Raw genomic sequence first — 12079 nt, forward strand, 5'->3', positions numbered from 1 at the left:
GGGGGTTATTGAGAGGAGTTATAGGGAGGTAGTCACACCTCAGGTAAAAGAAGAAGGTAGATGGGTTACCGTCAGGGGAACGAGAGGGAACCGGCAGGCAGTGCAGGGATCCCCTGTGGTCATTCCCCTCAATAACAAGTATACCGTTTTGGATACTGTTGCGGGGGACGACTTACCAGGGGTAGGCAATGGGGCACAGGTCTCTGGCACAGAGTTTGTCCCTGTTGCTCAGAAGGGAAGGGAGAAGAGGAACAGAGCACTTGTCATTGGGGACTCCATAGTTAGAGGAACAGACAGGAGGTTCTGTGGGAACGAAAGAGACTCACGGCTGGTATGTTGCCTCCCAGGTGCCAGGGTTCATGATGTCTCTGATCGTGTTTTTGGGATCCTTAAGGGGGAGGGGGAGCAGCCCCAAGTCGTGCTCCACATAGGTACCAACGACATAGGTAGGAAGAGAGATGGGGATTTGAGACAGAAATTCAGGGAGCTAGGGTGGAAGCTGAGAGCTAGAACAAACAGAGTTGTTATCTCTGGGTTGTTACCTGTGCCACGTGCTAGCGAAGTGAGAAATAAGGAGAGAGAGGAGTTGAACATGTGGCTACAGGGATGGTGCAGGAGGGAGGGTTTTGGTTTCCTGGATAATTGGGGCTCATTCTGGGGTAGGTGGGACCTCTACAAACAGGATGGTCTTCACCTAAACCAGAGGGGTACCAATATCCTGGGGGGGGGGGGGGGGAGATTTGCTAGTGGTCTTTGGAGGGTTTAAACTAATTCAGCATGGGGATGGGAACCTAAATTGTAGTCCCAGTGTACAGGATGTTGAGAGTAGTGAGGTCAGGGATAGGGTTAAAAGTTCGAAAGAGGGCTCCGGCAAGCAAGACGCTGGTTTGAAGTGTGTCTACTTCAACGCCAGGAGCATCCGGAATAAGGTGGGTGAGCTTGCAGCATGGGTTGGTACCTGGGATTTCGATGTTGTGGTGATCTCGGAGACATGGGTAGAGCAGGGACAGGAATGGTTTTTGCAAGTTCCAGGATTTAGATGTTTCTGTAAGAACAGAGAAGATGGTAAAAGAGGGAGGGGTGTGGCATTGTTAATCAAGGAAAGTATTACAGCGGCAGAAAGGACGTTTGAGGACTCGTCTACTGAGGTAGTATGGGCCGAGGTTAGGAACAGGAGAGGAGAGGTCATCCTGTTGGGAGTTGTCTATAGACCTCTGAATAGTTCCAGAGATGTAGAGGAAAGGATAGCAAAGATGATTCTCGACAGGAGTGAGAGTAACAGGGTAGTTGTTATGGGGGACTTTAACTTTCCAAGTATTGACTGGAAATACTATAGTTCGAGTACTATAGATGGGTCAGTTTTTGTGCAGTGTGTGCAGGAGGGTTTTCTGACACAGTATGCAGACAGGCCAACAAGGGGCGATGCCACATTGGATTTGGTACTGGTTAATGAACCCGGCCAGGTGTTAGATTTAGATGTAGGTGAGCACTTTGGTGATAGTGATCACAATTCGGTTATGTTTACTTTAGCGATGGGCAGGGATAGGTATATATCACAAGGCAAGAATTATAGCTGGGGGAAAGGCAATTATGATGCTATTCGGCAAGATTTAGGATGTATAGGATGGGGAAGGAAACTGCAGGGGATAGGTACAATCGAAATGTGGAGCTTATTCAAGGAACAGGTACTGCGTGTCCTTGATAAGTATGTACCTGTCAGGCAGGGAGGAAGTGGTCGAGCAAGGGAACCGTGGTTTACTAAGGAAGTTGAAGCACTTGTCAAGAGGAAGAAGAAGGCTTATGTTAGGATTAGACATGAGGGCTCAGTTAGGGCACTTGAGAGTTACAAGTTAGCCAGGAAGGACCTAAAGGGAGAGTTAAGAAGAGCGAGGAGAGGACACGAAAAGTCCTTGGCGGATAGGATCAAGGAAAACCCTAAGGCTTTCTATAGGTATATCAGGAACAAAAGAATGACTAGAGTAAGATTAGGGCCAATCAAGGATAGTAGTAGAAAGTTGTGTGTGGAATCAGAGGAGATAGGGGAAGCGTTAAATGGATATTTTTCGTCAGTGTTTACACTGGAGAAAGACGATGTTGTCGATGAGAATACTCAGGTACAGTCGACCAGGCTAGATGGGATTGAGGTTCACAAGGAGGAGGTGTTAGTAATTTTGGAAAGTGTAAAAATAGATAAGACCCCTGGGCCAGATGAGATTTATCCTAGTATTCTCTGGGAAGCCAGGGAGGAGATTGCAGAGCCTTTGTCCTTGATCTTTATGTCGTCTTTCTCGACAGGAATAGTGCCGGAAGACTGGAGGATAGAAAATGTTGTCCCCTTGTTCAAGAAGGGGTGTAGAGACAACCCTGGTAATTATAGACCTGTGAGCCTTACTTCGGTTGTGGGTAAAATGTTGGAAAAGGTTATAAGAGATAGGGTGTATAATCATCTTGAAAAGAACAAGTTGATTAGCTATAGTCAACACGGTTTTGTGAAGGGTAGGTCATGCCTCATAAACCTTATTGAGTTTTTTGAGAAGGTGACCAAACAGGTGGATGAGGGTAAAGCGGCTTATGTGGTGTATATGGATTTCAGTAAGGCGTTTGATAAGGTTCCCCACGGTAGGCTATTGCAGAAAATACGGAAGTATGGGATTGAAGGTGATTTAGCGGTTTGGATCAGTAATTGGCTAGCTGAAAGAAAACAGAGGGTGGTGGTTGATGGCAAATGTTCATCCTGGAGTTCAGTTACTAGTGGTGTGCGGCAAGGATCTGTTTTGGGGCCACTGCTGTTTGTCATTTTATAAATGACCTGGAAGAGGGTGTAGAAGGATGGGTTAGTAAATTTGCAGATGACACGAAGGTCGGTGGAGTTGTGGATAGTGCTGAAGGATGTTATAGGGTACAGATGGACATAGATAAGCTGCAGAGCTGGGCTGAGAGGTGACAGATGGAGTTTAATGCGGTAAAGTGTGAGGTGGTTCACTTTGGAAGGAGTAACAGGAATGCAGAGTACTGGGCTAATGGCAAGATTCTGGGTAGTGTAGATGAACAGAGGGATCTCGGCATCCGGGTACATAAATCCCTGAAAGTTGCCACCCAGGTTAATAGGGCTGTTAAGAAGGCTTATGGTGTGCTAGCCTTTATCAGTAGGGGGATTGAGTTTCAGAGTCACGAGGTCATGCTGCAGCTGTACATAACTCTGGTGCAGCCGCTCCTGGAGTACTGCTTGCAGTTCTGGTCACCACATTATAGGAAGGATGTGGAAGCTTTGGAAAGGGTTCAGAGGAGATTTACTAGGATGTTGCCTGGTATGGAGGGAAGGTCTTACGAGGAAAAGCTCAGGGACTTGAAGTTGTTTTCGTTAGAGAGAAGAAGGCTGAGAGGTGACTTAATGGAGACATATAAGATAGTCAGAGGGTTAGATAGGGTGGACAGTGAGAGTCTTTTTCCTCGGATGGGGATGACAAACACGAGGGGACACAGCTTTAAATTGAGGGGTGGTAGATATAGGATAGATGTCAGAGGCAGTTTCTTTACTCAGAGAGTAGTCGGGGTGTGGAACGCCCTGCCTGCAACAGTAGTAGACACGCCAACTTTACGGGTATTTAAGTGGTCACTGGATAGACATATGGATGAAAATGGAATAGTGTAGGCCAGATAGGCTTCAGATGGTTTCACAGGTCGGCGCAACATCGAGGGCCGAAGGGCCCGGACTGCGCTGTAATGTTCTATGTTCTATGTTCTAGAAAGGGCATTTGATCTTCATACATTTTATGGTATACCTTAACTCCTCTTTTTTGAGGGGAAAGACTCCTTGACGTAATGTATGAATGGAGGTGTAGTCCAACGGGTCCTCACAGTCCAAAGATGTGCGGGTTAGGTGGATTGGCCATGCTAAATTGCCCGTAGTGTCCTAAAAAGTAAGTTTAAGGGGGGGGTTGTTGGGTTACGGGTATAGGGTGGATACGTGGGTTTGAGTAGGGTGATCATGGCTCGGCACAACATTGAGGGCCGAAGGGCCTGTTCTGTGCTGTACTGTTCTATGTTCTAAGTTAGTGAGGAAGACCCCCCTTAGAGCTCACAACTTCTCGTATATTTTGTATTTTTAATTTGTTTTATTATTTTGGGGTTAAAGAATCATTAACTGGTTCCTGCAAAAGGTATAGGCAGGTTTCATATCCTTGAAGAAAACTTTGAATTGTGTCAATGGCACTTCTGGTCTAACTGACGATGGGGGAGGTATGTTTTGGTGTATGCCTGAGCAAGGTGTGAAAATCTCTTGCTTGTAAACTATTTTCTCTTTGTGCCAATATCCTATACTCTCTTTGACTGAATAAGTAATGGCAGCAGCTACTTTGAAACTTTGCTCCTGGAATGTGCATCTTCCTATTAAAAGAAAAAAGGTTGTATTATTCCTTAAAAAGAAAAAAGTTGACAAAGCTTTGTTGCAAGAACTTAATTTAGATGACAAAGAACCTCCAATCTTGAAAAGGGACTGGGTGGAGCAGATGGTTTTTGACTCATTCTCAGCCAGTAGCTGAAGGGCTGCAGGGTTCATCAATAAAAATGTACCTTTTAGAATGGAGGTAAAAGTAAGGAAAGTCACTATAGCCCAGATGACCATAAGCTGCTTTCCTCTTTGAGGGGACCGGATTAGCTCACTTGGCTGGACAGCTGGGGCGGCTTTCTCCCCTACCCGGCGGGACGGGGGGTCCCGGCGTAGGGGAGTGGCGCCAACCACTCCGGCGTCGGGCTTCCCAAAAGGTGCGGAATTCTCCGCACCTTTGGGGGCTAGGCCCGCTCCGGACCGGTTGGCACCACGCCGACTGGCGCCAAAACTGAAACCAGCGGCCTTTCAGGCCCGCCGCCCAGCGTCGGGGCTGGCCGAAAGGCCTTCGCCGGTTCACGCATGCGCCGGTGGGGGATTCTCTTCTGCTTCCGCCATGGCAGAGGCTGTGGTGGCGGCGGAGGAGAAAGAGTGCCCCCCAAGGCACTGGCCTGCCCGCCGATTGGGAGGCCCCGATCGCGGGCCTGCCCACCGTGGGGGCACCCCCCGGGGTCTGATCGCCCCGCGCCCCCTCCAGGACCCCGGTGGCCCGGTCGAGGCACCAATCCCGCCGCCACCAGATGTGGTTCAAACCACGGTGGCGGGAGAGGCCTCCCAGCGGCGGGACTTCGGCCCATCACGGGCCGGAGAATCGCCGCAGGGGCCTCGCCAATTCCTGGGTGGTGGAGAATCTCTGCCACGGCGGGGGCGGGATTTTTGGCGGCTCCAGGCGATTCTCCGACCCTGCTGGGGGTCGGAGAATTTCGCCCCTGGTTTGTGTTGCAGAACAAGGCCAACAGCACTGGTTCAATTCTCGCACTGGCTGAGGTTATTCGCGAAGGACCCATCTTCTCAACTTTGCCCCTCGCATGAGATGTGGCGATCCTCAGGTTAAATCACCATCAGTCAGCTCTGCCCCTCCCTCCCCCCACTCAAAGGGAAAAGCAGCCTACGGTGAGCTGAGACCACGGCAACTTTACTAGGATAGAGGAAGATGTTAAGGATAAACAGGGTAGGTGTGTAATTGGCAAGGGGCTGTAGCATGGGGAAAATATCTCGATAGTGGATGCATATGGTTCCCCCAGATTATTCCCTGATTTTCTTTCCAAAAGTTGTTATGGACTGTACTGAATTTGCATCAACTAACTCCTTTTTAGGCGGGTACTTCAATTGTCGTCTTAATCCTTTGATAGACAAACTCCCCGTAACTATGAACCTCCTGCCCAGCAAAGGCCTGAACATCAGTTTGCGAGGACGAGGGGTATTTAGATGTGTTGAGAACATCACATCCTCAAGATAAAGAGTTCACATTCTTCTCTGCTCCCCACCAATGTCATACTAGAAATGACTATTTTATTATGCCAAAAACAATCCGTGAATTACTGCTTGAGAGCTGGATTGTGATTTCTGATCATGCCCCTGTCTTCCTGGAAGTTTTATTCAGATGATCCAGCCCCGGTCTAGATCTTGGGGATTTGATGTGCCTTTGCTTTGAGATTATGACTTTATCTCATATTTTCGGGCAGAATTTGATCTCTTCTTCTCTGTTGATTCTCTCCCTAATGTAAGCCCATCAATCCTGAGGGAAATTTGCAAGGCTTATGCTGTGGGTTTGGTGATTTTATACACGGCCAACAAAAGGTGTAAAACACTAGTGAGTGCCAGTTGGAGATAAAATTGGTTGAGGCAGAGAGGGAGCATGGCAGGAATCATCGCCATTCATTGCCAAAATTAATTAATGCAACTCGAACGGCGCTTGACAACTCGATATGCTGAGAGGAGTACAAAGTTTGCGAAGCAAAGGCTATATGAGTTTGGAAACAAGCCAAGTACATTCCTAGCTTTTCCTATCAGGAAGAGGCCAGACTCCAGGGCTATTAGCTCTGTGATAGACTCCAAGGGTAATAGGTTCATTAAGACGGAGGATGTTAACAAAGCATTGAAAGACTTTTATGCCAACTTAAATAAAAGAGAACAGTCTGAGGATGCATTGACACATATAATGCATTTCTTCTCCTCCCTTAAACTCTGAACAATTTCTGATATCCATGGAACTTAAGGAATTATACAGTATGTTTTACAACAGTTTGTGTACGTGATCCTGTGCGAATATTCTTGGTGATTTTGGAAAAAAGTCATTGCAGTGAATATTGATGAGGAGACCTGGGGCAATATTTGGGAAAATGCCAATAGAATCACAGTCTGGAATAGAACGAAAAAGACTCAGTTCAAACTATTGCACCAGTTGCATATCACACCAAGCTGGAGGCACAGATTTGACCCGACCATATCTTCGCTGTACCAAAAGTGTAAAGTAGTCAAGGAATACAATACCATGTTATGTTTGGTCCTGTGTCAAAATTAAATCCTACTGGTCTGGTGTATAGAACATAGAACATAGAACAGTACAGCACAGAACAGGCCCTTCGGCCCTCAATGTTGTGCCAAGCAATGATCACCCTACTCAAACCCACGTATCCACCCTATACCCGTAACCCAACAACCCCCCCTTAACCTTACTTTTTAGGACACTACGGGCAATTTAGCATGGCCAATCCACCTAACCCGCACATCTTTGGACTGTGGGAGGAAACCGGAGCACCCGGAGGAAACCCACGCACACACGGGGAGGACGTGCAGACTCCACACAGACAGTGACCCAGCCAGGAATCGAACCTGGGACCCTGGAGCTGTGAAGCATTTATGCTAACCACCATGCTACCGTGCTGCCCAGTATTTAAAGAGCTTGATAAAATATTTGATGTGGCCTTCGAATTTAATCCTTTGTTCTTAATTCTGGGGCTCCCAGATAAAAAGATAATTGACGCTAATAAAAAAAAGGCTGTGTAATATCCTAACATTTGCAGCAGGGAAGAATATCCTCTGCTCCTGGATGAGTGGTAAATCTCCTTCAGTTCAGAATTGTCATTAAACTATCCTGGAGCGTATCCCAATGGAATTCCTGACCTGTATCCTCCAATCCAAATCGGAATTCTGAAAAGTATGGGTTCCAATTTCAAATATATAGGTTTGTAATGTCTGACTTGCTGCTGCAAGGTTTTCCATAAGTTACATAACACTGCCTTTAAAATGCTGTATGTGACAGTGTGCACCATTTTACCATGTTTACATAGCTGTACATATTTATCCCCCCCCCCCCCCCCCCCCCCCCATCTTCTCGCTTGTCCTTTCAAAGCTTATTTATATGTATGGAAGTGTTGGGCACAATGATTAAGTTGAACCAAGTATGTTGGCGTCCTCCTGTCCTTTCTGATCCCATACATGGTGAAATAGTCATGTGATTGCATCAGTTCTGATGCTTTTCTGTCTTATTTGTAAAAATGCCAAAACTCTAATAAAAGTACATTTAAAAAAGAATAAATAGTCTCCTGCAATTGGACCTTTACTTCGGCTCCAACTCAACTTTTAGAATCTAAATGTGAACCTTGAAACATTTCTGCCGCAGCTATGGATACGAGCCGCAGCAGTGAATTCTCAATTTTTCATCTTCTAGCGTTGAACTTTAACTTGTCATTACCGAAAGTAGAACTTGAAAATTCTGCATTCTTGCCTGTGCATGTGTGAAGGTGAAAGTCGAGACACAGGTTTGCCTTTAGAAATATTTTTATATCTCTGCCTGGGTTTCTAAGTCTCTAAATACTAACCCTGTTTTGTTTAAAACACAAGTCATTTTTACCCTCTCACGTGGCTGTAAGAGATTTTCCCCATAGTTCTTATAATAATAATATAATAATCTTTATTGTCACAAGTAGGCTTACATTAATATTGCAATGAAGTTACTGTGAAAAGCCCCTAGTCGCCACATTCCGGCACCTGTTCGGACACACTGAGAGAGAATTCAGAATGTCCAAATGACCTAACCTTTTCTCAAAACCTTTGGGTAAAAAGCTATGAATGTCAGATTTAAAATTAACAGTTGACCTCGCATCAACTGCTGTCTGTAGACAAGGGTGCCCAACTTCGATTGCCATTTTGAGTGGGTGTTTTCAAACTCCTGTCTATTTTTAGACCTTCCCAACCATTGGGAACAATCACACTCTACCTATCCTATCTAATCCCTTGAATCCAATTGTCTCTTAATGTCCTAAACTCCAGAGGTTACAATGCCAATTTGTGCTATTGCTCCTTGTAATTTAATCCTTGCAGTGCAGGCACCATTTGGAAATGATCAAATAAAAACATTTCTTGACAAGGAAGTGGAACTGATGTTCCCACTCAGTTATTTTAAACCCTAGGTTAATGCACGGTGAATTTGAATGTCTATTGAGATTCAGCTTTAAAATAATTGTCTTTAAATTTGGATTTGCAACTGAAGCTTCCTGTAATTACTAAAATCACATCTCTCTCATCTTTCGCAGCAGCTAAAACGCACTAAAATTCTGACTTGCAACTTAAAGGTGGGCTGTGAAAATGATCATTCCTTGTCAGGAGCTTTATAACTGAAACACGGTAATGAATTTTGTAATGCCTCATCAACTGCAAATCAACCTCTATCTGAACAGTAATTATTGGCTTGCGCTTCAAAACAATTTTAGAGTGTAACAGTCATTAAGCTTGCTACCTCTCTCTTTTCGACTGCGCTACCTTATGCATATACCGTAAAATAGGAATAGGTGAGTGGAGAGCAATCATTTATTTTTAAACTGCCATGAACATTTAAATATCTGAATGTAACATATATTAACGGTAATTTACAGAAGTAATTAGAATGTTGGTTTATGTACCATTATCCACAACACTGCACACAGTTCCAGATTCCATCTGTTGAGTCCCAACAAGTATTGTGCAGCGCTGTAGTGTTGACTGACTGCCTACCTGTTGGATCTTTAGGTTCAAATCTTAGGGTTCTCTGTCATTTAACGCTCTGCCTCAGGCAAGTGAAGCCACTCAATGAAGGACTGTGCAGCAGGCAGAGGGGGAACGGATGGGGGAAGACCCTTCCTTGCTTTTGACCGACCAATTCCGGACCTCTGCCAGTTCTCCACAATGAGGTCCTCTTTGCTCACAAAATCCGCTGTTATAAAGGTTGACCTGTGAAATGAGGAACAACATCTTGAGGGGCTTGCATTTTTTTATACAAAAGGTCTATAAATCGACCATTTCAATATATATTCAATCCATGCCTGAGCAACTAGTCCAAAAGCTGATACAACTTAGCCAGGTGCGATGTGGAGCTCTGAACCCTGCTGCACTTGTAACTGTCACCCAGCCATAGAAGAGCACCTTCCATCCTGCACCTTTCTACGCCAGTCACCTTGTGGCATTCTTGAGTGAGATGCTTGTTCAACAACATTGTCAAACTGAGGTGCCTTCTGTCATGTACTTAGTTTCACTCTGAAATGGGCTCTCTCAGCTTGGAGAGTGAGGACACTTTCATTGGAACAGCAAATGTTTACACTTTTGCAGTTAGCTCTGCTAAAAGTCCAAATCTTCAAGTGTCACTGGCAGTGTTTGTACTGGTTTAGTTATTCCGAGCCGATAGAATAAATCTAACTTGATGGCAAGGTATAATCAACAATTTCTTATCTACAAGGCCCTTGTCATACACTTGGGACAAAAAAATATTTTTTCATGTAAATCACTGTGTATTATAGGCAGGTAATCGGGGAAGGAAATATTATCCACCAGTACTTTATTGGAACCTTTTAAATCCACACACTGTGACTATTCATTCTACAGCACAAGAAAAGAAATAGACCATGTTATTTTACACTTAATTCATAAGCAATCGGAGTGACAATATACTGAGTGCCTCAGTGAGCATATTTGATTTGTGCTACAATTATTCATGAATTATGCACCTTTCGGTGTGTCACCGATTTTTTTTTGAAAAGGTCAATTTTTATCACACTTTTGATCTGACAGAGCTATTCAAAGCAGCCAAATTTTCATCTGAACCTTGTGAACTCTATCTCCTTCTGAAAATCAACAATCCTCAACCTACCTCCCGTCAACTGACAGACAAACTAGAGGAATATGCTACCAATCCCGTCTTGTTTAGTATCAAAATTTTGGGCACAATCGACCGCCCGCGTTGCACCCAAACGGTGGCACGATGCGGCCAGTAAATGCAAGGAGATGTCTCTTCCAGGATCGACCCCGGTTCACCACACCTCGCGAGATCTAATGCAATCTCGCGAGACATCGCAAACTGAATCCCACCCATTGTAGGCGGGCTCATTGTTTGACAGATCTGCATATTAGAGCATGACAGCTAGTGTCACTCCAATATGCACTTGCCTGATTTACCATGTCATGGTCTTTGGTGATCTTTGGCGGGGTAGAGATCAAGCATGTGAGGGTGTGTTCTTTGGCTCTGGGTTTTGGATTTCGAAGGCCAGGGAGAGGTACAAAGGCGCGATATGATCTGGCAAGCAGCCAAGTCCCATTGGGCACTGTGGATTCCGCAAAGGAGGTACCTCCTTCCTTCTCAACTTTTAGCCCAAGCAGGGAAACTGTCAGGTTGGCCTCCTTTGTTCTACCTTTCCCAGCCACATATATATTGGTGACTGGGGGAAACCAGGCCCTTATCTTGCCGTTAATTGGTCAGTTAAGGGCCTCAATAACTGTAGCCACAGGTGGACCTCCTTATGCCTTACCCACCAAGTGCAATATAGGAGACATCTCACCAGTGTGGAGGGGATGGCGTTGGGCCCCGTGTTTTTTTGTTTTGCATAGAATCCCTCCAGTACAGAAGGAGGCCATTCAGCTCATACACCGACCCTCCAAAAGAGCACGTGCAGCTACAACTCTGGCATCTACCCAGCGATGTAGAAAACCCTGTGAGAAGAAACCAGAGAACCCGGAGGAAACCCATGCAGACACGAGGAAAATGTGACAAACTCCACACAGACAGTCATCCGATGTTGGAACTGAACCCAGGTCTCTGGAGTTGTGAGGCAGCAGTGCTAACCACTGTACCAGTGTGCAGCCCGCTAGAAAATATGCCTACAGGAGCTGTAGAATTCCTCCCAATGAATCACATTAGCAGTGCATTGAGGTGGATTTGCAATCTAAAACCAGTAACACTTTACAAAGTGCAGTCTTTTGATTGAGGGAGGAATGTTGGCCAGAACTTGGGGTAATGCTCCGCTCTTTAAACCGTCACATGGGACCTTTTAGACATACAACATACAGTGCAGGAGGAGGCCATTTGGCCTATCGAGTCTGCACCGACCCACTTAAGCCCTTACTTCCATCCGATCCCCATAATCCAATAAACCCTCCTAGCTTTTTGAACACTAAGGGCAATTTAGCATGGCCAATTCACCTAATTTGCACATCTTTGGACTGTAGAAAGAAACCGGAGCACCCGGAGCAAACCCACACAGACATGGGGAGAACGTGCAGACTCCGCACAGACAGTGATCCGGCAGGGAATCGAACCTGGGACCCTGGCACTGTGAAGCCATAGTTCTAGCCATGTGCGCTACCGTGCTGCCCTAAAAATAATTTAAATTGATTCCGACTTTAATTCAGAGTTCTGAAGGATTCAAGTTGCAGGGCAATTTC

General features: G+C 45.6%; 1 protein-coding gene across 17 annotated transcripts in view; it reads right to left on the minus strand.

Annotated features, from left to right (window-relative positions):
- Positions 1-12079, minus strand: part of tenm3 (teneurin transmembrane protein 3) — a 4148867-nt gene that overhangs the window by 2663125 nt on the left and 1473663 nt on the right. Inside the window, exon 1 of one of the 17 annotated variants that reach the window (XM_038805725.1) lies at positions 9383-9400. The exons of the other annotated variants lie outside the window; for them this stretch is intronic. The gene's annotated coding sequence lies outside the window, so the exon portion shown is untranslated. Of the gene's footprint in view, positions 1-9382; positions 9401-12079 lie in introns of those variants that run through there. 17 annotated transcript variants of the gene reach the window in all.

This window comes from Scyliorhinus canicula, chromosome 8 (genome assembly GCF_902713615.1).
Source record: "Scyliorhinus canicula chromosome 8, sScyCan1.1, whole genome shotgun sequence".
Lineage (NCBI taxonomy): Eukaryota > Metazoa > Chordata > Chondrichthyes > Carcharhiniformes > Scyliorhinidae > Scyliorhinus > Scyliorhinus canicula.